Consider the following 26,869-nt stretch of genomic DNA (forward strand, 5'->3'; position numbering starts at 1 on the left):
AATCACCACTGTGTGCAATGGAACTTCATCTTACAAAGGGATTCTGGGAAGCAGTATAGAACATGCATTTAAAGTTTATCCTGCTTGAGAGACAAGGTGATATTTATTTACTAGTTTCAACCACTTGTTGGTTGAGGAGAGTTTCCAGGGTTTTTTCTTTTGTTTTTTTGTTTTTTTCCCTTCTTTATTTTCTTTTACATGGTACCTTCAAAAAATATGGGGTCCCTATATACCCCCAACCCCCTCACCCCACTCCTCCTACATCAACAACATCTTCCAGCACACTTCCATGGCACACTCGCTGCACCTGGTGAATACATTTTGGAGCAATGCTGCACCACATGAACAGTGTTTTACATATAAACTCATTTGTTCTTTCCATTTCCTCCTTTTATCCAAAGTCAAAAAGCAGTCTTCCAGGGTTTTTTAAATCCTAAGCACTTACCTCTTGCCTTGCACATTGACTCCAGTGGTCAGAGAGAGTCTGTAGGAGATAAGATCATTGAAAGTGAGGAGTTAAAGATTAGAATTTATGGTGACCAAGAATTGCAACTGGAATAGAATTGGAGAGCATGTCTGTGAGTCAGGAGGTAAAATTGCTGAAAAACAAGGCATAATGAGCTTCACATTGGTCGTGAAAGGTCACATTTCCAAAAGAAGATGTATATTTCTGAAAATTCATTCAATAGAGCTTATTTATTTTAGATTCAAAGTAATATCACATAATAATAATGTACCAGTAGTGAATATTCTCTAACTCTGCTGTGAGATCCATTTCTTTCACTTGTTCCCTGCATTATGTATTACCTAGAATTCTCCGCAGTACCTAATTATAGATTGGGAGGACAAAATGGTAGGTTAATTCAAGGTCAAGGTCTGTGGACACACTCTGATCCGTGGTTATGGACCTGGAAAATAACTTGCCTTTCTCTTCCATCCCAAAAATGATAACCATGACATCCAATTACCACATTTCCCTTATCTTTGTGGCACCTAACAGAAGGTTTCCTCTATTTTTAAAAACAGAAATATTGCAAATCAATATATATGAACATTTTCTTATTACATACAATAAAATATATAAAGACAGGAGAATGACTTACTCTTTGTTATCTGCTTTTGTTGTAAGTTACATAAGTCATCTACTAAAAATGCAATAGTGTCTCAAGGCACCAAGTGATATGTTTGAAGGCCATGTGATTTTAGGTGAGGAATTGGAAAATGGCCCAGTGGGACAGATTTTCTAAAGACTCCTGGCACATAATTGGAAATATTATGTTCACATACACTCACATGTTTTCTTGAATATACTCACTAAGCAAAGTAAGCTTGTCCCAATATTTTCAATATCATTTGCTACTGACAAATTCCCATACCATGGTTTTTCAATAATGCAACAAATGTGTCCTGAGTTCTGTGTGAAAAACATGTTAATAAATTCTTTATCTTTTAACTTATAACCTTTAATTTAGCTAATATATTCAGTTTAAGGTATAAAGAAAATTTTCCTTTATTCATACCTTTTGGCTGATATTTGGTGAGAGCAATCAGAAATTTTATCATCAATGATCTTGCTGGATAATTATGTCTTTATTTGCTTTTAATCTTTTCTACTTCCTTCTTCTTTGCCCCTTTTTCCCTTGTGTTGGAGCTCTCCTGCCACATTAGACTATGAAGGTAAAGAGCATGATGCAAGAGTAGTGGAGAATTATTTGCTGAAAAGAGCCCAGTTTCTCAAGGACTTTGTGAAGCTGAGTTGCCATACTCACTGCAGACTGCCTGTACTAGAATTTTTTTTTAAATTGAGAGGAAATTCACATAACATTAGAATATTTTGAAAGAAAAATAAAACATCTATTTTTAAGTTATTATTGATTTGAGTCTTTTATAACTGAAATGTATCCTTCCTGTAACTGATATAGCCATTATTTTTATCAACAAATTGAATTAAGGATAAGACATAAATGTGTTAAAAATTAACTTTTTCCCATAGGGAAATTTAAAGTTATTACTCTTTTCTTTAGGTTAAACTTGTTTAATTTAGTATTAAAGATACAGAGAACAAGAGAATAGTAAATTTGTTTCCAAGGTATGGCACCTGGAAGTCAACTTTTATTGCTCATATGGCTTCTGTCCTGACCTGTGAGTTTCAGTTGTCTTATTTTTGTTTCTTATCACTTAATTTTTTAATATATAAAATTTTAATTGATTATGCATATTTAAATTTTAGGCAGGTACTGGGTAGGTGCACTTTCCTCTATAGGTTGAGTTTGCTCTTCAGTTACCATATCTGTCCAATAGGTTATCCCATATTGTAAAATGTTCTCTTAAGTGAAGAGGTGAAGACGGACCCTGGAATCCTCATATAAGACGTGGCTGGGTGGCTTGAAGATCATGAATCACTGACACTTCCTACTGGAATAAATACATGATCTTAGAACAAGAGAGCCCTTGCTCACATCTATGCAGTAACCAAATCTGTGCAGCTTGACTATTATCTCAGGGTTCTGAGATGCCTTCTCTTTTGTACCTGCTGTGATGAAATGTTTCTAATGCCACTTTTGCACCAATTTCCAGAGTTTCAAATGGAATGTCTTTATAAAGAAAAGCATGAGCATCTTTTGTGAAGGAATGCAGATTCTCTGTTGTGGACATCCACTCATCATGTCTCTTATCCATAACTTTATCATAGCAAAGCCTCATAATCTTAGAAAGTAAGGAGTTTAACCTCACAGGGCTCTGTCAAAGGCTTGTACACATGCCAAGCCTGTCCGTCCACAAGAGCTAGGATGAGCTTGTTGCAGTAACATGCAGGTAAATGTGCGGCACATCTGTAAGGAGTTGAAATGTTTTTACTCATCACTAAGACAGTTTGTGTCTTTGTTTAGCTTCAGTCTTCTCAGTCTGGGGGCTAATGACAACCGCCTCTCTTTCTCCTTATTGAAGAACTCATCCTGCATTTCTAGCAATCCTGTTGATGATAGCTGAGAAGCTGGTGATATTGCTGTAAATCTCCAGCTGCCCGACTGTGGGAGGTCGTCCTGACCACCGTGGTCCTTGCCTCCATTGTGGCATGGGAAAACTCATCACTTCAATATTAATATCAACAAAAATTTAGCCCTTGGTTCTTTGCTTTATCTCATGCTCTGTAGTCTTCTTTATTTCCATGGTCCAGATATGACTTTTTTGTCAAATAACATTAATGGGTAAAACCATTACCAACTCCTGAGTACCAGTTTAATATGTTCAAATGCTTTGGAGACTTCTACCTGAAAATTAATAACAAGAGCAAACACTTGTTCAGCAATCTTTGTGTGACAGTCCTGGTCCTTGTGTCTTGTATATAACTTAAAAATTGTCTTATTTAATACAGTGTACTGATGAACTCTCAAAACCAGCCTCATTGAAAGTTCATTCTTTTGCCCAAATTAGTTTTCCCTCTAGATTTAGCCATTTCAGTCTGAAACATTCTTGACCCAAAATTAAATCATCAGCTCTTCTTTGATTCTTCTCTTCACTTTGTCCTAAAAATACGTGTGACACTAAGACTTATCCATTTCTTTCTTCACAGTGTTTTTCATTTATATCCTTTCCTTTTCTTTGACTTTTTCTCCCATACTCAAACTGTGTTCACTTCACAACTACATCACTCTATTAACTTCCAAGTGAATTGCCTTGCTTTCAGAATTTATTTTCAAGAATATCCTGCAAATAGTCCTTTTATTAATCTTTTAAAAATAGTATTTCCCCCTCTATACTCTTTTAAATTAAACCCTTAAATGATGCCATGTTGTTTAGAAGACTGCTCTAAATTTCTTCATGTGAGATTCTGTCCTCCATCATCTGTATTCAGGCAAAGATTGATAAATATCTACCAGACAATCAAATGAGACATCTAACTTGAAGGGGAGGTTAGACTAGATCTCTGAGTGATAGTGAAGTCTTGGACTTTTGTCCTCTGTGACCTTGGAAATGTTCAAATTTAAGGGAAATATGGTTTTCTTCTAGCTGTTTTTTAGACAATATTTTCAAGTGATTTTAGTACAGTAAGTTGATTGGGACAAAAGCCAATTTTTCTTTTCTTTCTCATTAATGGAAACTTATAACTATTATTTCCTTCCGGTCAATAGCAGTTTGGTGGTGGTGTCAAATGGCACATGATTGGAAAAGGAATGTTTGATGGATGAAAGGACCTCCAAACCAGTCTCTTTTTTGGTGAGATCCTTATCAACAATCATGAAGGACTATAGAATTCATCTGAGACTTCACTGTTTCAACTTTTTAAAGCAGCGTGTCCTACCTCTCTAATTCTCAGAGTGCTGGCACACACCTAGGGATGCCTGGCTCTCATATATGTTTCAAATAGTACAGAAACCCTAGGGGTGATCATCTGTCACTCAAGGTACCCATATAACAGCTTCATACCAGGCCTTGGGAATTTGAATTTTAGGCCCTACTTCCATGCTCTCTTTTCCACTGCAGACAAGTAATTTTTTTCTTTTTTGAGACCTTCACTCTCAGATTTTTTATTTTCTTCAACCATGCTCTTTGAATAGCAATAAGGAAAGCTTATGAAGAAAGGATATTATCAAGCTAATGTAAGGAGATGATCAAGCTGTCAGTTTTGACTCTGGTCCAAGTGACTGCACAATACTTTGCTTCCTTCAGAGTGTTACTTCTTAGCGACTGGAAAGGTGTTTAAGTCTCCAAAATATCTTTCATCTGCTCTGTTGATGTTCTGAATTCTTTTTAGGAAGGGACGAATCTTTCAGCCCATGACAGTGAGAATGTAAAATCTCACTGGATCATAAAACTTATTGGCTTCCTATCCCTCAGTGATTGTTACCAGATACATATTCTATATGGAATAGGGAAAAGAAATAGATTAGCTAGGAGAGTCAGTTTCATAAAGTCAAGTTGTTCATGTAGAGGAGGGAGCTAACGTTATCAGTGGTTACAAAGGGCAGAACTAAGATCAAATAGGTGGAATAACAACAGCAATGTCCACTTTTTGTTATTCCTATTCGCTATCCACTGTGGTTAGGTTTAACATGCATTATATCACTGAATTCTCATTATTACCTGTGAGGGAGATATTGCCATTTTCATTAGGCAGGAGGCATTTTATAGCTTGTTAGTGGTTACAGTACTAGTATGTAAGCACAAAACAATGATAACCAGACATCCCCAGCTGATGCCAGGGTTCCAAGAGTTTTAGAGAGGTAGAACATGCTGTTTCAGGGGGTTGAAAAAGAATCTCAAATCACACTAAGATTTTAGTGTTCATAGCTGGAAAGTGGAGGGCCTAGGACTGGTCTTCTTGCCAGTTGTGAAAAAAGAAGAATTTTCTGACCCTTGGATTTGTAAAGACAGAATAATTTGTCCTTAGAGGTTTTGAAGCTCCCATCCCAATATTGATAAACGTTTAATTTCAGTTTGGACCGTAACTCAGCAAAGCAACTGTACAGGGTATTTCAATGACTGGACAAGATTGCCTTTAAGTCTTCGTCCAAATTAGAACTTCTAGGATTTTACTGTTCCCCATCCTATAAGTCCCATGAAAGACGGCCTAAGATACACTCTTGAATTTTCAGCCCCGAACATGAAGCCTGGCATGGAATACCTTCCAACTTACTCTGGTTAGCACTGGCTTAGTTGGTTTCCAGTGCAGGGATAAGATAGAGACTGGTGGTAAGAGTTAAGGCAGGGTCTCTGATATTTCAGCTGTTTAATGCTAGAGTTTCTAGAGAATTCACTGATAATGGGAAGTCCTCCATTATGGAAATTGTTTCCTTTATTACTCTAAACACCTACAAAAACTCCCCCTGGGTCGAACAACAACAATAACCAGACCCCTCTCCAAACGGAAATTTCAGTTTCTTATTTGTAGACAGGGCAAAGCATGGGATGCTGCATGGGAAAGATTGTTGTGTAAAAGCATTCTGATCAGATCCAAAACCTTAATATTGATAGAAAATCTGGAAGGCAGGTTATACCTTTCCTTAGCTCTAGGCCTCAACTTTTGGATTTTCTATTTCATTGTCTTCCATTCTGTTTTCCTCTGAGATGAAATTCAGCCAAGTAGATTAATTCATAAGAGATTTCCTTCATGAAGAGTTTACTTTTCATGACACTCAAACAAAGTACAGCTTCCATGAAACTAAGTAGAAATAAAATGATTTATGTTGATTAAATGTATTTTTACCTACTCCATATGCTATTTGAAAAGCAGGATTCTCAGTTTTAATCTCAGTACCAGCAATATTTCCTGTGTTAATTCTTCCTGCTCCGCTGTTGCTAAAACTCTGGGTCTGGAGGTGAGTTATGGAAACAAACAAGTAGTTTGACCAGCATGGGAAAAAATACTTCATTAATTACTAAGAAAAGTCAAATAAAATGTATTAATAAACCTTAGATTACCCATTGCCATCTTAGTTACTATGATGTTTTTCTTGAAAATAAAGAAATAAAAAATCTATCCAGTTTTTTTTTTCTTATTTTGACAAATGGGAATATATCATGTAGACAAAATTCTATCTCATTTAAAAAGATTCAGGTTTAGTTTGTGCATGATTATATATAAATCCTTACTTTAATCCCTAATAACTCAAACTTTTCATGGATCTGGTGAGACTGAGAAAGGGAAATATCAATGGACTTTGGTCTTATTAAAACCAGTGCTTTCACAAGCATTATTTTACATGGTGTTTTATTTCAGATTTGCTCTCTGAGTTGTAATATTCTACAACTGTTACTGAAGAATTTAATTCACTTGGTTCATTCATTGTCATACCACATTGTCAAAACCATTGGTGAGAAATTAATTAATTTTTGTGTGTTTCTTTATCACAGTAATCCATCAGTGTGGGTAATTAGTCAAACTACTGTTATTTTTATGGCATAAAATCTAAAGATATTTCTAGAATTTTGGAGATAGTCAATTCTTATGATTTTACCTATGGATCAGTTCAGAAAATTTAAATAATCTTCCCATGTTTGAACAACTAGTGGGTGATAGAACTGGTAATAATACCCAGAACACCTGATTTTACTGTTATGAAAGGGGCTCTCTCATTTGTATCATACTGTTTCTGAACATCAAAGATTGTCTCCTTTATATTAATTTACCCCTTTCAGAACATCAAAAAATAGCAGTTTCACAAGACTTGCATGCTACTTTATTGGAATTGTAGTTGGTGCTGGGTTTAAGATATATGTAGGGGATTTGAATCTCTGGACTGATAATATGACACCCAGGCCCAGAGCCTCACAGACTTCAGCTCCTACACTTTGATTTATTGGACTTACTCCACTCAGCTAACATGGAGTTGAAGAAGGTCAACCACCACAACATGGAGCCTAGAGTGTCTACAACTAGAAGTGGGAGGAGTGTATCCAGTACCCATGTGGAATCTAAGCCCTCACTTGACATAGGTGTGCAATGGACACAACCAATCCAATGTCCACAGAGAAAATGTGGAATGGGTGTGGGAACGGTAGCCATGGTGGCTGCTGGGTGTGGGGAACGGGAGGAAGAGATGAGATGTGGAGGCGTTTTCGGGACGTGGAGTTGTCCTGGATAGTGCTTCACGGACAATTACGGGACACTGTAGATCCCCCCAGGGCCCACTGGATGGAACATGAGAGAGTCTGGGCTATGATGTGGACCATTGACTATGGGGTGCAGTGATGCTCAGAGATGAACTTACCAGGTGCAATGGATGTGTCATGATGATGGGAGAGAGTGTTGCTGTGGGGGGAGTGGGGGGCGGGGGCAGTGGGGTTGAATGGGACCTCATATTTTTTTTTAATGTAATTAAAAAAAATAATAAATAAATAATTTTAAAAAATAGCAGTTTAAAAACATATCAAAGATTTAAACATGTTCGTATCTGCAAACACTTCCTAAGAATGTACTTTCAGAAAATAATAAAAGATGTACAGAAATATTTATGTAATTGAATGTTCATCATTGTCATAATAGAAAAATTGAAAAAAGAATATATGCCAAGAATATAGAGATCCATTTAATGGATCTCTATATAGCCATAAAAACCTTATACAGAAAAATTTTAATGACAAGAGAAATATCATAATATGGTGCAGGATACAAAGTTATGTACAGTTATCTCCATTTAGAGCAAGTATGCAAATAAATTTATGCCAGTTTATATGCAAAAGCATCCAGTGAACCTTGGCAAGTTTCTATAAAAGAACAAGCAACCTGTTTTATATTTTTTAATGTAACATTTTTGGTGATGTATATAACTTCAAAAACTACAATTTACAAAATGATGGGGTGAGGGGGTAGGGAGCAGGATATATGGGAACCTTTTATGTTTTTATGTTTTTTGTTACATTTTTTAATATAATATTCTTTGTGATCTATTCACTTTAAAAAGTATAAAAAAATAGAACAATTGAAAACCTTTATTTAAATAAGATGCTAGCTTCTACTTATTGATTTAATTTTTTCAAATGTCCATTTCCAAATACTCTACAACCAGAAAAATTAGTCTTAATGTGCTTTAAGTATTCTGGATTTAGGAAGGGAGAAACGTCATTGACAACAGATGAACTTGATGTTTATAAACAAAAAGATGCAACTATTTTCCCATTTTCATGAGAATAATTGTGGTGATTATCTAACAATGGGATTGGGTCTGGCTGAACTTAAAAGTGTGTTTTGGCTGTTTTCTCTGCAGCCAATAGTCCATATTAGTACAGTTGGAAGTTGATAAATATTTTTGACAGAATTGATTAGTGAGGTATAGTGAGTCAGAGTATTTATTTGATCTTAGTCATCCCCACACTCTTGATTGGGCAAGGAGATGCTTCATAGGAGTTCAGAAGTACACAGTTAAGCACTAGTGAAAGATACTCAAAAAACACCCATTTACTGACCTTATGACCATTGTTCAGAGTCTAAGGTGACTCTTGGTGACAGCAACTTTTAAAGATAGAGAGGAAGAAATTGTAGCATTGATGTGGAGAAAGTGGCCATGGTAGTTGCTGAGGACAGGGAGAGGGAAGAAGAGATGTGAGATGGGGGTATTTTCAGGACCTGGAGTAGTCCTAAATGGTATTGCAGGGACAGATGCTGGGCATTATACATCCTGCCATAACCCACTGAAAGTACTGTGGGAGAGTGTAAACTACAATGTAAACTATAATCCATGCAGTGCAGCAGTGCTCCAATGTAATCAGCACATGCAATGAAAGTGCCACAATGATGAAAGAAGTTGTTGATGTGGGAGGAGTGGGTGAGTGGGATGTGGGGTATATGGGAACCTCTTATATTTTTTTAAAGTAACATGTTTTGTGATCTATGTATCTTCAAAAAAATCAATTAAAATTTAAAAAAAATAAAAATAGAGACAGGGCTGAATTTAAAATTACCTGCTCTGGTTAATGCAAAAGAGTATCATGATGTTATACCATGTTGGGAAACATAAGATATCTAAACATTCTACTCTTTACCTAGGGATTGCTATTGATCTCTGTACTCTTTCCATTCCTGACTGCGTCAAGATATAACCCTATATAACTATTTAAACATTGCTCTAGATGATCACTGCCCTTTGATCAGAGCTGATATAAACCTATTTTCATCCTAGAGAAGAGGAAGATTGCAGCTTGTGGACAGGCTATTTGAGGCTAAAATGTGACAAAATATTTGATGTGTTTTTTTTTCTTTTCACCAAACCTTAGGCATAAAAGTTGTTAATTTTTCTATTCTTAGCTGTTCTGTCCACTAGGGAGTAATTTCAGTGATCAACTCCTTCGATACTGTCCTTATTTCTAAATCTTAGAGCCAGGGATTATAGGAATCTCTTCCAGGAAATCCTAGCTAGCCTCCATAACATTGATTTTATGAAATTTATCAAGGGCTATGGTATCGCATACTCCCTTCCTCCTCTGTCATCTTTAAAACTACTACTGTGGTTAAAACCACAATTGTGGGAATGTTTTTTTGTCAAATATGGCAGGGGAGGGTTACTGGTGCCAAGTGTTGGGTGTGGGGTTGTATGCATGACAGGGAGCACCGGGGACAGACTTCTATGGACTATGTAAGTATTCATCTTGTCATAGTGTGTTATATCAGTGGGTGGAGATGCACTCAATAAAGAAGAAAATATTTGAAAAATATTAAACTCCCATTCTGTGGAGTCCTGCTATGTTCTCAATTAGAGGGACAAGAATCCCTTAAGAACATAGAAATAGAATGAAATAGAATAAAACAAAACTGACCAATATGTCAAGCCTGCAATATTATTGAAATTAACTATGAATCTTACTCTTCAAAATCTGAAACTTAGTGGTTACCATACGTTCAAAGTGGAGGGGGAGGAAAGAATAGAATAGATGTAACTTAGGATATTTTGGGGGCATTAGAATTGTTCTACATGTTCTTGCAATAATGGATACAGGCCATTTTAAATTCTGTGAAAACCTATTTAAGTGTAAACCCTAGTGTAATGTAAAATATTGACTTTTGTTAGTAGCAATGCTTCAGTATTTGTACATCAATTGTAACACATGTACCATCTGCATGTAAAATGTTATTAAGAGGGAAGAGCGGGGAGAAAGAGAGGGCACCGGCTATATGGGAATCCCCTATAATCTCTCTGTGACTTTTCTGTAACCTACAATTTCTTTGAAGATAAAATGAAAGAAATAAGTCACTGGGGGAATATACAGAAGAAAATGTTGCTGTACATAAAAGACAACAGATTTTACAGTGATGCAGTGTCAAAAGACAAAAATGTATAAAAAATTTTAATTTAAAATTTTTTAAAAATTGAATTTTATTTGTTGTTTAAAAAACTATAATTATTCTTTCATTTTCTATTAATTTTACTTGGCTGTTTCATTGGCTTCATTTTGGAAGAGGTTTTGGATTGTGGGGTGGGGGTCACAGCTGTGACCAGGGAGGATCACTGGGGTGGGGTGTCGGTGGCAGAGGGATGCATGGGAAGGTCATCACCTGGGGCATATGAATGTGTTCTTGTGCTCATGGGGTGTTGTCTTAGTGGGTGGAGACCCACACCATAACCACGGGAGTATTGGGTTTCCATCCTGGAGAGTCCTGCTCCATTCTGTAGTGGTATGGTGGGAATCCCCCAAGTGCAGAGCAGTGCCTGGTGAAGGAAGACAGACCATTGCCCCAGACACTTGATGTTGATGACTGTGCTTGTGGACCTTTTCTCATAGGGTTGAAGCTTGCCCTAGAGCTATGTATCCTGGGAGTTGCCTTCTGATGGTCTCTTGTTTGATTGAATGTGGCCTCTCTCAGCACCAAACTCAGCATTTGGATTCACTGACCCCACCCCCCCACCCCGTGTGGATCATGGTCCCTTGGATGAGCCCCCCTGGCACCAAGGGACTGTGGCTAGGCAACAACTGGTAGTGTGTCTGGAGGGAGCTCTTGACCAAAGGTGGGAAATGGTAGCTACATGTGAGTTTTTGTGGCTGGCAGATTTTGAAGTACATTGGTAGATTTTTCCAGACGTTATGCTTATGTACATCCCAGCAAGATCTCACTGACTGCCACAGTGAACAGTGCCTCAAATAATGGAGCTCCTCAGGGCTCTGGAGGCATCCGGACACTGCAGGTAGGGTGGACAGCTCAGGGGTTCAGTGCCCTGTCAGTGGGCTCTACTTTGGAATTTATGCCCCCCAGTGTGCCAGGTTGCACCCCTTTGTATTCACTCTATGCATGGCTCTTTTGCCCCTGTTGTTTGCACCTATGACTGGCACTGTACTTATTACGTGTGTGTCCCAGTGACTTGGACCTTTGGTTTATCCATGTGCTGGTTGAGCCCTGAATTTGCACCACCTGGTCTACAGTTCATTGAACTCACACGGGACATCTAGGGAAGAGATGATGATGGACAATGGCCATCCCAGGGAATGGAGAGTGTCTCCAGCTGTAAGTGGGATAGATTCATCCATCTGCCTCATAGGATCTGGGACCCTCTCAGTTGGAATTAGGATGGGCATCACCATCTCCAGATCCTCAAGATTAGGGAATGAAAAATGGACTAAAGTAAACGTATTATTATTCTACTATAGACTTATTATTCTATTATACACATTATTATTCCAATAATGGAAGAATTTTATCACTGATTTAAAGACAGTGGCTACCAGAGGTTCTGAGGAATGGGAGAGGGAAGAATAGGTGTAATATGGTGGCATTTACAGGACATTGAGTTGTTCTGCATGACAATGCAATGATGGATACAGGTCTTTGTATGTTTTCTCATAATCTACAAAATTGTGCAGGACAGAGTAGAAACTATAACATAAACTATAGCCCATGATTAGTAGCAATGCTTCAATATGTATTCATCAATTGTAAAAAATGTACCACACCAATGGTGGATGCTGTTCATGTGGGAGGGTTTGTGTAGGGCAAGGGGAGGAAGGGAGGCACTTGGGAATCATCTATGTTTTTTATGTAGCATTTATGTAATCTAAAGCTTCTTTAAAAATTAAATAAAATTTAAAAAATAAAGTAAAAATATATTTATGTTTATTTTTTTATTTATCATTACATGTTATTATAATCATATCCCCAATTATGTCTTGGGGATATAATTACACAAACTATCTGATCGTGGTCTTCACCAACCATCTCCAAGACACTCTGCCGCATGAGGAAAGGGGTCTGCCACTCACCACCTTCATAAATTGTCCATAAACTACTTTTAAATACTTTACCTTTCCCTATAAAGTTGCTGGTAATGCTTCATGAGAGATGAATCCTATAGTAGTTGTTGATATGTGGTTGTTATGTGATGATTGGTGGGTGCCACCATGATTTGTCATGGATTCCATGTACCTTATTGTTTATTCTGACATAGACAATAATTATTTTATCTATAAAAGTTATATTTTCATGTTTTGTAGATTTCTGCTGGAGCAGCACATGAATACTGTAATTTGCGCGGCTTCTTTCTCAAGTCCCAAGAGGAAGCACGGAAAGAGAAAACCAAACTGTTCTGCTGGAATTCATCATCTTGGGATTCTCCAAGCTAAATGATTTGCAATTTTTACTCTTCACCATATTCCTTGGGATCTATCTCTGCACACTGGAAGGAAGTATCTTCATTATTCTGGTGACCTTGGCTGATCTTTGACTACATATTCCTATTTAATTTTTCCTCAGGAATTTAACCTTCCTGGACATCTCCTACACCACCACCAACGTGCCCCAGATGATGGCACATCTCCTGTCAGAGAAGAAAAGCATCTCTTATGGGGTTGTGTGACGCACCTTGTTGCATTCCTTTTCTTTGTGGGAGAAGAGAGTCTTTTGCTGACTGCAATGGCATACGATCGCCACATTGCAATCTGCAAACCCTTAAGTTATTCGGTTATAATGAACAGAGCCCTGTACAGCCATTTAGCAGCCTCCTGCTGGGTTAGTGGTTTGCTCAACTCAGTGGTACACAGCTGACATTCTGTCTACCCTTCTGTGGAAACAACCAGTTTAATTACTTAGTCTGCGACATCCCCCCTCTGCTGGTTCGGTCCTGTGGGTACACTTCTGTCAATGAATTTGTCTTACTCTTCATTGGAGTCTTCATCAAATGGGCTCCCTCCCTGGGCATCCTATTTTCCTACCTCTATGTTATCTCCACCATCTTGAGGAACTTCTCCTCAGAGGGGAGATGGAAACCTTTATCCACGTGTGCAACCCACCCGGTCATTGTCCTCCTCTACTATGTCAGCTCCATATTCATGTGTGTACGGCCCATCTCCTCTTACTCCTTGTCAAAAACCCGGCTGATCTCAGTACTGTACAGTGTTGTCACCCCTATGCTAAACCTCATAATTTACACTTTAAGGAATAAAGACATCAGAAATGCTCTGAAAGGTGTGGAAGAAAGAGAAGCAAACTGCTAATTTCACTTCTCTTGAAATGAAAGTTTTATTTTTCTGTGAAAGAATAAGTAATTTTAGAAAAATTTCCATCTTCCTGATATTATCTGATTGCTTCTTGACAACATTACTAAAAAGCTCTGAGAATTAAAATTTAATTTCAGTGATAAGGTCAATAGGTCAAAATGTTAATAATAGATGCTTTTGGGTGAATGGTATATGTATGTTCTTTGCACTATTCTTATTCTCAAGTGTTTCTGTATTTTTTAATGATTTCTAAATAAAAAGTGGAAAAGTTAATTTGATTCTGTGAGCATTAACTGAATATATGATGAGCTTACCTCTACATTGTGCATATATATTTTTACATGCAAATATTTTATTATGACTAGCTCTTTTCGAACATTGGAGCAGATGATCTGGACAGAAAGAAAAGGGAAGACAGACACACACAGAAAGACAGAGAGATAGAGAAAGATAAAGTAATATTAAACAAAATTATAAAGTACTGGTTTTCAAAACCCCTCTTCTAACAGTTGACTGTCACGAGGTTTAGAAACCTCCTTGTGATCTTGAGATGGTGCTTTATTGGGCAGCAGTACTTTTCAAAAATGCTAATTGTGTGGAGTCAAAAGGCTTGTGCTTTCCCAGGGTCTCTAATTATCAGTAACTATAGCTTATATTATTAATTTAGATTTGAGAAGTCTCAAGGTAGTTGAGGATATAATTTCCTCCAGTCATGAGAATATTGTTTGACCAGTTTCTGGATGTCTTTATTTTATTTGTATTTCCTCACGTCACTTTATTTTCTAAGGTAAGATTTTTTAAAAATTTAAACTTGGAAAGAACAAACATACATAAATACCAATCAGGATTCCCATACATCTCTCCACCACCAACACCTTGCATTGCTGTGACACATTTGACACATTGATGAAAACATCAGCATAATATTACTACTCTCTGTAGTCTATAGGTAAAATAGTTAATAGCTAATATTTAGTGTATTTTCCCACAAACCAGCTTATTATTCACACCATGTACTAATATTGTATGACTGTTATAGTTCATGAGAGAATATTCTCATATTTGTTCTCATAACCACAGTCCATCATTCCCCATGGGGTTCACTGTGTCATACAGTCCCCTGCCTTGAACAATCCATCCAAAGTGTAAACTCAATGGCTCTCAGTTTCATCATGGAGTTATGCTATCATCAGCCCAATCCTTTTCAGAACATTTTCATTACTCCAAAAGAAAACAATCTCATCCCCCTTTTACCCCCCTATTATCGACCCTTAGCACCCTTTGCCATTGCTGTAAAAATATTCACTATTACTGTTAGCTATAGTCTATATGTTACCTTAGTTGTATTTTCCCATGAATCTCCATATTCTTAAACTTTAAGACTAGACTTCATCAATTATTCCAAACTACCTTTTCTGCCATTTCCTTTTTAATTTTGGCCTATTCCCTAGATAAATCTCCCTACAGTACTGTTGCTAATTCGAACATTTGAATGGCTCCCCCTAGGAGTAAATTCTGAGTGCATTGTTTTGGAAAACGGCCTGCTAATCTGCCTCAACCAACATTTTCAGCATTATGTCCCAATTAATTTTGAACAGGAATATTTTTCCTTAACTTTCACATAGATTTCACACTTTATCTTTCATTGGTAAAAGTCATAATAGTAGATAAGAGTGAATGGTAAAATCTTTTGTACTGCCTCTCTTCAGTTAGAATTCGGGCAAGTAAGAACTTTCTCCATAAATTCTTTACAAGTCTGCTCTAACTGACCCACCTATCAGATCTTTTAGAAATATATTGTGTACTATGAAATTTAGCAGAGTCTTCCTCTGTTTTCATTGCATGGTATTGTTTAGTATTGTTTCACAAAATTTAAAATGAAAGGAGTCTGAAGTTGAGAGGAGTAAAAGGAGTGAGTTAGAACTATAATCGAGTGCTTAGAGGAGTCAGAAATCACAATTATATGAAAACCAGTTGGTTAAGTAGTTATTTCATTTGTAACTAAAGTTATTAACAGGAACAGCCACTTTCCCTGCAGAGCTGGAAAGTCAATGCAGTGCCTCATAAACACATGAAAAAAAAAGAAAAGAAAAGAAATAGATATTTATGGGAAGAGAAATTTGGTGTGAGTAAAGCCTTGGAGAGAAAATCTCAAGACTTTAATGCCCACGCAGCATCAGGGCAGGTCTATAGAGGGATTAGACTGTTCCTGCTCTAGAATAAGAAATGAGATCTGCTAAGATTTGATCTTCCACTTAGATATAAGCCGTTTGTAATAAAAGTGAATATAAGATGCTTTGAGCAGCTAGAACTCTCTCTTAATAGAGAAAATTATCTCTGGATAATTTTATTCTTGGAGACATTAAATACATTTGATTCCTGATTTGGGGATATTCTTTTGAGTGAAAGATTATTTTCATTCCAAGGTATGTACAAACAAAGAAATGCAGGGTAATTTGAATCTGAGAATGAAAAAAGCAGAGGAAGAGTTTTCTGATGGAAAGGGTTGAAATGATTAAAATGTGTGAGTGAAAGTAACTGGGGAACGTCTTCGCATTTAGACTGTGGAGACTGCAGGGTGAGACAGCAAGAGCACTCTACAGAAGTCGTTAGCTAGAAAAGCTTTGAATTTCATAATTTATTTATACATTTCTTTTATTTTATTTCTTTTGTTTCAGGGTAGGCTCTCTGAGGGATTGAGTATAGTTGTGTGTTATAATTAAATGTCTGGATAAGTCTGTTTAATGGTGAGAAGAGGAGATAGCGAGTGGAAGACAGAGAGAGGGAGAGAGAGAAAATATTAAGGGCAGAAGAAAGTGGGAGGAATAACTTTTAAATGCATGCCAAAATTAGTACTCATAAAAGTGTCAGGCTCATTTTGAGTATCAGATAACATATCGCATCTAATGCAAAAGAATTACATTAAATTGCAAGATTATTATTTTTTAGTGGAAGAGTCATGGTTCTATTATGCAGAAAAAAAGAAAGAAAACATTTCAGAACCACAGTTCTGTACTGGCTTACGTCCACATATATCCCTACTTCTCAATGTATGTACCACTTGTAAAGTCCTTCACTTATGTTTATGATTCCTGAGATTAATCCTCTACCCACCACTATCAACAACTCCATTTTGGATATTTCTTCTCTATCCATTTCCACGGAATGAAGCTCCTAGCCTTATGTTTTCCATCACCAATCATAAAATTACTTAAATTTTAAATACTACCCACTGATGCTGAGAGATTATTAAAAATCATTAATGACATGAAGAACAGTCCATGCCAAAAAATGATTTGCTAAAGCTATTGGGTCTATATGGCTAAAAACCATTTACTTAAACTACAAATATACATTGCTCACTTTCTTTCCTATAGTGCACTCTGATAAATGTGTGGGAGCTCTTTGTGAGTTTAGCATTTAGATTATAGATTGAGGTGCCTAAAAATGACAAATCTCACATCATGACTGTAGTTTTCAAAGTTGACAAGTATTTAACAGGTGACAACAATCCATTAGTTCATTTAATAAATATATACATAGCACCTACTATGTGCCTGGCACTCTTTCAAGTGCTGAGAGTGCAGTACTGAATAAAGCAAAAAATACTTTTTCCTTTCTGGAGGTTACATTTAAGTGGGAGATAAAAGAAAATATATGTAAGCAAAACCACACATACCAGATTAAGATAGGTGCTACTAAAACAAAACAAGCAGGGAAGGATGACAGGGTGCTTTTTAAAGTTTTGTTTGTAATTTAATTTAGAGAAATATGGAGTCCACACTGAGGAGCTGGTCCTTGGGACAAGAGCTAAAAGGGATTTGGAGCTAGTGAAAGAGAAGTGTGTTCCAGGCAGAGTAGACTGTGGTGCACAGATATTGAGATGGAGTGAGACTAATGGGTTCTAGGGACAGCATAAAGACCAGTATGATTGAACTGTCAAGGGCCACAGTAGAAATAGATGCAGAAACTAAATATAGGCCACAATCACAGGATCACATAAGTTACTGTATTTACTTTGAATCCTTACACTGAATAAGATGAGAACCATTAGAGCGCTCAGAGTATTGAATAGACATTTCACAGATTCATTATGGATGCTGTCATAAGAATAGTGTTCATTGGAAAAGAACAGAGATAAAATTATTCCAACAACCCCAATAAGTTATGATTTGGCTTGGAGAAGACTAGTAGAAGAGATACTAAGAAATGGTTAGATTCTGCACATGTTGAGGCTAGAGACAATAGAATTTGCCAATTCAATTTTGTGAGAAAATGAGCAGAGTCAGGCAAGAATTTTGGTTTTTTGGCTTAAGAGGATAGAGATGTCATTTAGCAGTTAGATTAGAATCCATGAGGTTTATGTAAAATATTGGTGTTTCAGTTTTGTGTGCTTAATATACATTCTAGTAAAATATTGCAGAGGCTGTTAGATATTCAGGAACTCAAGAAGGATTTTCCAACTATTAATAAAAATATGGGAGTCTTCAGAGAATAGATTGTATGAAAAACCATTAGATTAATGGAGCTAGGCAAGGGAAAGAAGCAGAAAAGAGAAAAGATTGAAGACTGAGCCCTGTGGAACTCCATTAATAAGACCTGAGTAGATAAAGAAAAATGAGCAATGGAGATGGAAGGAGGAGCTGGTGAGACAGGAGGAAAAAGAGAAGCCAATAATGTTCTGGAAATCGAGTGATGAAAGCATCGCAAGGTGGAGAGTTATTGATCTTGTTACATGGTTTCGAAAGGTCAAGTAAAATGAGAACTGAGAGTTCATCTTTTGACTTGACATTGTGAGTGTTATTGTTCATTTTTATAAAATAAATTGTAATGGACAAGTAAAGGGAAAACCCAGTTAGTGTAGATTTAGGAGAATGGAAGGTAAAGAATCACAAACAGCAGGTATAGACAGATAGCAGAGGGGACAATTCATGACGTAAGAGGGGGAGGAGAGAATAACTGGAGCAATGTTCTCAGGGAAATGAGAAGGAATGTGCACTGGCACAAATGGTGGATACTCATCAGGAGTAGCAAGGATTACACTGTTGCAAATACAGGAAAGACACAGTCTTTGGGCACCATTACAAAATGTGTGTAGATACTGGAAGGAGAATTGTAGAAGTTCTCTTCTGACTGTCCCTACTATTTCAGTATGGAGGAAACCAAGTTGTTAACTCAGAATGAAGACTGCAAAGATAGTTAGTGGTTTGCAAAGAAAGAGGAGAAGGGAGTATGTGATTGCTTGGCCCCTTCAAGGGCACACTGGCATTGAGTATTCATGATTTAGAGACAGACAAGTGTGTGCATGTGTTTTTCACTGCAAAGATAGAGAGGAATAAGTAGAGAGTGGTTTCTTTTTTGCTAGGTGAGGGAAAGAAGCATGAATCGTTTCCTGAATTTGAGGGTATATGTTAGGGAATGGCTATAAAGATACATTTGAATTAAAGTTGGTAAGGAGCTTTAAATTTCAGTTTTCAGTTTTATTGATTTATTTAATCATTCAGTCTTTGTGAAATACAAGTTTATTCAGTTACAAATTTTCAGCATCTCTTCTAACATCAATTTATGTCCAACAATTTTCCTCTGTTCACAGCTTTAGCTGAATGGCAAAATATTTGATATCTGTATTATTCAGTTCAAAATATTTTCTAACTTCTTCTTTTCACCAACTGTGCTTTTATCCAATGGCACATCCCCCTTTAATGCAGTGACTAATCATACACCAAAAAAGCCTGTAAAGAGGTTGCCATTTCTGCTCACCTTCTAAGGCATGTTGAAGCCAGACTTCCTTCCAATGGTGAATCACTCTCTTACTAGTCATAGGTTCACATCTGAATTGTTCCCAATATTTAATGATGCAACCCAGGAAATTACTTGCCCTTTCACTTCCAAGCTTTGGCTATTTCCCAATTTAGTTACGTGCAGAAACCAAGAACTAAGCAACGAAGCTCAGCAACACTTCCTCAGGCATGGCTGCCCCCCGCCCTTATTCCTTTCAAGCCTAAAAACCAACCGTAGCAAAATGCTGCTTTCAACTTTGGCAGGAACTAATGCACTGCTGAGGAAGAGAATAACACAAACACACACAACACACACAGAGACCAGAGACTGTTTTTCTTCATAGCACACCACCTTTAGGGATCCTGGATGCTAGAGGTAAGAGACACCATTTGACTGACTAAAGCACTCTGGCAGCTGCAGAGCCAGGGTTGCCAGATGTCTTAGCTCAGTGGCCAGGAGCCCACCACCACCAGAGTCCTCACAAGAACTCCAACCCCACCCTGTGTGCCAAACTGAAGAGGGGCTGGGGTGGTCCTCACTGCCTTGTTTGCTCAGTGCCCCTGATTAGACAGACACCAAGCAGGCTAGGAAGGAAAGGTGGCTTATGCAACAGTGGGAGACCAGATGCAGACTCTCAAATCACCCTCCTCTAATTTCTTCTTTGAGTTCTCCGTTTACCTATGAACTATTTAGGCTGTAATCCTTAATTTCAAATATTATGTATGTTATTAGATTTATTTATTTTTATTATTTTGTAATTCCATTCTGGTCAAAGAACATTCTTTGAATGGCTCAATCTTTTGAAGATTTTGGAAATTTTTTGTAAGAGTCAATATATGCTTGATTTTGTAAATGTGCACTGAAAATAATGTAAATTCTTTTCTCGTTGATTTCCATGTCCTATATATGTAAAATAAAAAATGCAGAAATGTTAAATTTGTAAATTGTATTGTTCAAATTTTCTAAATATTGACTGACTTTTTGGCCATTCTTCTCTCAGCTATTGAGAGAGATATGTTAAAACTTCTCATTACAATTGTGGGTTTCACTATTTCTTCTTTATTTCTGTCAGATTTGGAAACTATTTTATTAGAGGCTTACACTGGAATGTGATAGTCTAGAAGAATTGTTAGCAGAGGAGTATTAGTGGATGTGTGTGTGGAATTGTCAGCGTAGCTTTACCAATTCCTCACGTCAAGGGCTCCCTCTTCCATTGATGTGGTGATGATTAATCTCTTGCAAAGAGCAGACTTTCTTTCTTCTCCTTACATATGCCATGCTTTTTCACTCTATTTCACTCAGGCCATCTGTTGTGTCTTGCTCTTTTTTGCTCCTCCCTAGAAAAACTCTCATTCACTATGAGGCAATCTCCTTCCAGAACTGAAACATTTTTCTGTTTTCAATGTTCTCCTACCCTTGGAAACTTTCCCCATTTTGAATTGTATCCAACTACAACCATAACCCCATCACAATGCAGCAATCTTGGGACTCCATTTTAACTTTGGGTGCTTTTTCTCCTATGTAAACTGTGTATGAAGTTTGTTGTGATTCATGTCTTTTAGTTTTTTCCATTGTTGGGGGAGATTTGTAAATTGCCTGCTATTTTGTGTACCTAGGAGACATGGCCAAGTGGAGAAACCCATGTTCCTGCCAGACCTGCATCACAACATGAACAACTATCCTGTTTGCATATTTTAAATTTGTCTCAGCCCTTACTCTAATGCCATGTATAAGGTTATACTCATTTCCTCCTTTCCTTCTTTTAAAAAGTGCCCTTTATGCATCTCTGATATCTTCACAATATGATGATCCTATTAGTGTATTATCATTTTACTTGTTCAAAATTTACCAAGTGTCAGTTTTCCTTAATTTTGTTGTAATCAAATTTATCTCTACCATTGCTAACCCATCTTCACATTGTAGCTCAATGCTCGGTTCCTTCAAATGGTGGATTTGCTTCACTTAACCCCCACAGTGTAAAATTTAAAAATCAAGAAGTTAACACATCATTACTGTGTAATTTGCTCCTTGAAAGCAATGAAGAACATCACTACAGTGAATGAATTTCTTTCACTTGGCCTGACCAGTGTTCAGGAGCTGTAGCCTCTCTTCTTTTTTATTTATTTCATCATTTACCTGGTAAACTTGCTTGGAAATGGAGTATTTTAGTGATTTTTATCTTGGAGCCAAAGCTCCACTTCCCAATGCATTTTTTTAAGGGCAATCTTCCTTGTCCGGATATCTGCTATTCTTCAGTGACCTTTCCCAAAGTCCTCTTTAACCTCCTCTCAATGCCATTTCTTATCTTCCTCGACTATGTTGCTCAGCTGTACTTCCTCCACTTCCTGGGAAGCACAGAGTTCATCTTGCTGGCCATTGTGAGCTTTGACCATTTTATGGCCATCTGCTATCCACTCCACTACACCTTCATCATGAACCCCCAGGTGTGTGCTCTGCTGGCAGCTGTGGCCTGACTCACCAGCTTCCTTTATGCTCTGATGCATTCAGTCATGACTGCCCACCTGAACTGTGGCTTTCAGAAATTCAATCACTTCTTCTGCGATGTCAAGCTCCGCTTGGAACTTGCCTGTGGTGACACGCTGCTCAAGCAATGGCTTCTTTCCATTGTCATGGGCAGCGTAGCCATGGGAGCTTTCCTTCTGACCCTCCTCTCCTATGTTTACATTATTGGCTTCCTTCTGCTCAAGAGCCAGTCCTGCAGTGTGCCTCCACAAGGCTCTGTCATTTGTGCCTGCCACTTCGTGGTGGTGGGCCTCTTCTATGGGCCTGTGGGCTTCACCTACATTTGTCTTACCTCAGCCTCCTTCATGACTTAGGACCATGTGGTGGCCATCATCTACAGTGCAGTCACCTCAGTACTGGACCCCCTAATATACACCCTCAGGAACAAAGCAGTGATGCTGACTCTGAGGATAACCTTCATGAAGAGGTGTTTGTGTAAAGATTGCCAGCAGCAACACTAGAACTGAGGAGACTTAGGTGGTTTCCATGAGGATTTCCACCCCTTTGTCTGTAATAAATGGCTCGATTTAGCAGCTGCAGTCACTGATGTGGTGAGTACATGACTTTAAATACTTATTGTCAGGAGGGTCAGAAGTACTCTTTATTCACTTGAGAAGAGCAAAAGACATTTGTTTTCTTTCCTCAGAGCTATATTAATTTTCCAGTTCTTGATCACAAAACAGTCCAAAGGGATTTTGATCATCTGTAAATTATGGAGAAATTAGCACTGCTTCACTGCATTGGTAGCATCATAAAAGTGGTCCTGTGGACAAGGAAGTGGCAAGTTGCTTATGGTGAGAAATATGTACTTCAGGGGCTGCAGGACAAACTCTCAAAGACTCAGAGGTTTTCTGTATCAAAAAAGATATTAGAGTTCCAGTGAGCTGGTGCATGTCACACATCCTTTCAGTGAAAAGCTGCATTATTAAATCGTGTGTCTCCTATCACTAAGATGCACCATGCTTGGTAGGCCCTTTTGGATTTTGGAGGTGGTGTAAGTCACATTTGAGATGGCTTCTCATTTATTGGGCACTTAGAAGTCAAACAACATTAAGAGGGCCCAGGAAAATGAAGAGATCTTCACTAGGTCCAGGTACTGGTGCACATGGCCTTGTTGCTTGGAGCTGTGTCATCTGGGAGATACTATGGAGCTGTTGCTATTTGGGGTAGATAAAAATGCCATGCGGGGTCTCTGAAAGGCCCATCAGGAGAGTTGCAGTACAGATTCCTTTTGGTTCTAAAGAAAGTCTGTGCCATCAAAAGCATAGAACTACACATAATTATGAAAACTGTTCCTGTCATGCTAGTGGGTCTTGGGTGGTCATGGGACATCAAGTGACTATGTGAAGAGAACTTCCCATCACAAGCAGGTGCTCTTAGACCTATAGAGTCTACTAACCAGAAACTGACATGCCAAGGGTTAAGGGGATTTAGAATTTGTGGTAGAGGAGGGAAAGACGAATATAGATTATGGCCTAAGGACCAAGTGTAGTAGTAGGTCCATAGCTCATTCACAAATTTTACATTTGTTAGTGACCGTTTTTCCCATAAATTGGTGCTTAGCTTACATCCTGTGACTAAGTGGAATGGCGTTAATGTGAGGATCTTAATATGCAACTGAGTGAAGCAAAGTAAACTGGTGAAGGTGCTGTTAGCTGTCTGCCCACATCTCCCAGCAACCATGACTATTTTCATGATACCATTTCTCTCTTTTCTTTCACTCCCATTAGCCAGTAACTTCATCTATAAACTTGGTTGGATTAGTATTCATGCATAATATAAGGAATATAGATATAAAGAAAAGAGATGATGGTCCCACAATGATAAATCTCCTGTTGTACAGATTTCCAATGAGTGGATCATGATAACCTACTCTAGAGTCTTGCCATAGTGTGGCTACTTTCTTATCTACTCATGTTACAAGATCAACAGGGGGGTGAAGCAGCTTGGATGAGTATTTTTGGGGTCATCTTTAAGGAATAGTACCATTGCTCATCATGAAGAAATCTCTTCTCATTTTCAGCTACTATCAAGTTCACCAAAGAAGAGACCAGAGCCTCTGCAGATTCAGAAAGGAAATAGCAATGGAAGAATCAATGGCTTAAAACAGCAAAGAACTCAAACTCCATGGTTATTAGAGACTCTTACAGATGATTCCTATACAGTTATTCCTAGCATTTAAAGGAATTTATCTGAACATAAGGAGCTATTACTGTTTTAAAGGTTAAAGAAGCAGAAACGTCAGCAGATGCAAGCTGAAAGTGACTTTATTCAACATGTGTGCTTCAAATATGGTAACTGGCATAGAACCCTCCCAGGGCATTTGGTGGCACCACCAGTGTTGTCCTCCAGATACATCTTTGAATTTCTGTGATTCTTGTTCAAACTGCCTGTGTAAAGCAAATATTCACATGAGATCACCAATTAGAACCTAGTTATAAGCCAGAGAGATTTTTAAATTATTTTTATTTTTAAGAAGCTTTAGAATACATAAATGTTTCATAAAAATATAGGGATGATTCCCATATGCCCGAATCCCTCCCCATCCCACACTTTCTCATATCAACAACTTCCCTCATTAGTGGGGTACATTTGTTACAATTGATGAGCACATATTGAATCATTGCTACTAACCATGGTAAATAGTTTAAATTAGGGTTTACACTTGGCCTCAGATATTTTTATAGGTTTTGACAAAAGGTATAATAGCCTGTATCCATCATTGCAAAGTCAATCAGAACAATCTCAATGTCCCCCAAATGCCCATGTTATACATATTCTTCCCTCTCCTTCCCCTTAGAACCTCTGGTGGTCACTGCCCTTATATCAAGGATACAAGTTCTTCCATTGCTAGAATAATAATAAATCTACTTTAGTCTATTGTTGCTACCTCCCTTATTTTTGTTCATTTCTCAATCTTCAGGATTATAGGATGGTGATGCACACTTTGTTTCTGATTATGAGGGGACTTATATCCCATGGGGCAGATGGAGGGAACTGTCTTGCTTGAAGATGAATATACTCTCTTCTTTTTGGGATGGGCTTTGTTCATCATAACCATTTTGTTTGTTCTTCTGCATAGTTCTGGTGAATTGGAGAGTAGGTGTAACAACATTTATGAGATTCAATGCTCAACTGGCATATGAACAGACTGAAGAAATATATGCTGGGGCATATATTTAATGAGTATAGTGCTAATCACAGATTTGAATAAAAGGGGCAGAAGAACCATATATAAAGACATTATAAGTGAGTCTAACTCTGTTACATTGGAGAACATATATTCCAAGGTAAGAGCCACTGACAAGGTGCTGAATTCCTGAGACTATCTGTCCTCCCTATAGTGTCTAGATGTCTCCAGAGCCCTGGGCAGCACCCCTGCTTGAGGCACTGTTTACTGTGGTAGTCAATAAAGTCCTGCTGAGACATGCATCAGCATAACCTCTGCAAGGAACTCCTGACCTACTTTGAAACCTCTTAGCTATAAAAACTCATTTGTTTTTAATATTTCCTTCTTTCAGTCAAGGTCTTTTCCCAAATGCATTGCTAGTTGGTGCTTAGAAATAATTCCTTGGTGCTAAGAAATCTTATTCCTGGGAGTCAAGTCATGTCCCATGCTATGGTTGAGGTCGTGAGTTTATATGCTGAGTTACGCTTAGAGAGAGGCCATATTTGGGCAACAAGGAGGCTTTCAGGAGGTAACTCTTAGGCAATATATAATGCAAAGTTAAGGTCCAATTTCACAACAACAAGGTCCATAAGCACAACTATCAATGTAAGGCCCGACGTATTGGTCTGTCCTCCTTCCCTGGGCCTTGCCCATGTATTCTAGGGATTCTTCCCACTCTATTAGAGAATGTAGCAGGACTTCCAGGGAAGGGAAGTCATTATCCTTTAGGTTATTGTGTGTGTCTCCATCTACTAAGGCAAAAACCCATGACTACCTGAACATATTCATATCCCTTTGAGCCATGCCCCAGGTAATTCTCCTCACACAACTTGCATTACTTACACCCCATATCTATGATCCTCCCCAGACACATTATTTTCATTGTGTCTTTCATCACCATACATATGTTACCTTTTATGTACAGTGGCATATTCTACTGTATGTTCCCCCAGTGTTTTGTTTTGTTTTTGCTTTATTTTCAAAGAAGGTCTAGGTTATGGAAATATCACATAGAAAAAATAGGGGATTCCCATACACTCAATGCCTTCCCCCTTTCCCACTCCCACCTATTACCAACATTTTACATTTGTATGGTACATTTGTTACAATTGATGTACAAATATTGAAGCATTCCTACTAACCATGGTCAAACGTTTTACATTCTGCACTGTACAATTTTATAGGTTTTGACAAATTTAAAATGGCTTGTATCTGTCATAGCAAGATCATGGAGAACAATTCAAATGCACTAAAATTGCCCTATGCCCCATCTATTTTATTCTCCCATCCCCCTTCCCTCAGAACCTATGGTAACTATTAAGATTCCATTTTTGAAAAATATTACATGCAATAATACTGAAGTCTTGATATATAGGTCTGTTGTGTTTTTTTTTTTTTTTTTAAGATACTGCCTACATTCTTGATATAGTCTTGCCTGTCTACTTGAGAACATAGCAGGACATATACATGCACTATTTT

At 37.7% G+C, this 26,869-nt stretch overlaps 2 pseudogenes; one reads left to right on the top strand and one right to left on the bottom strand.

The window, feature by feature from the left end:
- Positions 1-2,219: 2,219 nt before the first annotated feature.
- On the bottom strand, positions 2,220-6,430 carry LOC111762901 (large ribosomal subunit protein mL39 pseudogene; annotated as a pseudogene).
- Positions 6,431-9,229: 2,799 nt separating this feature from the next.
- On the top strand, positions 9,230-22,172 carry LOC105745622 (olfactory receptor 5V1-like; annotated as a pseudogene).
- Positions 22,173-26,869: the final 4,697 nt, after the last annotated feature.

The sequence above is a fragment of the Dasypus novemcinctus genome, chromosome 22 (assembly GCF_030445035.2).
Source record: "Dasypus novemcinctus isolate mDasNov1 chromosome 22, mDasNov1.1.hap2, whole genome shotgun sequence".
NCBI classification, from domain to species: Eukaryota; Metazoa; Chordata; class Mammalia; order Cingulata; family Dasypodidae; genus Dasypus; species Dasypus novemcinctus.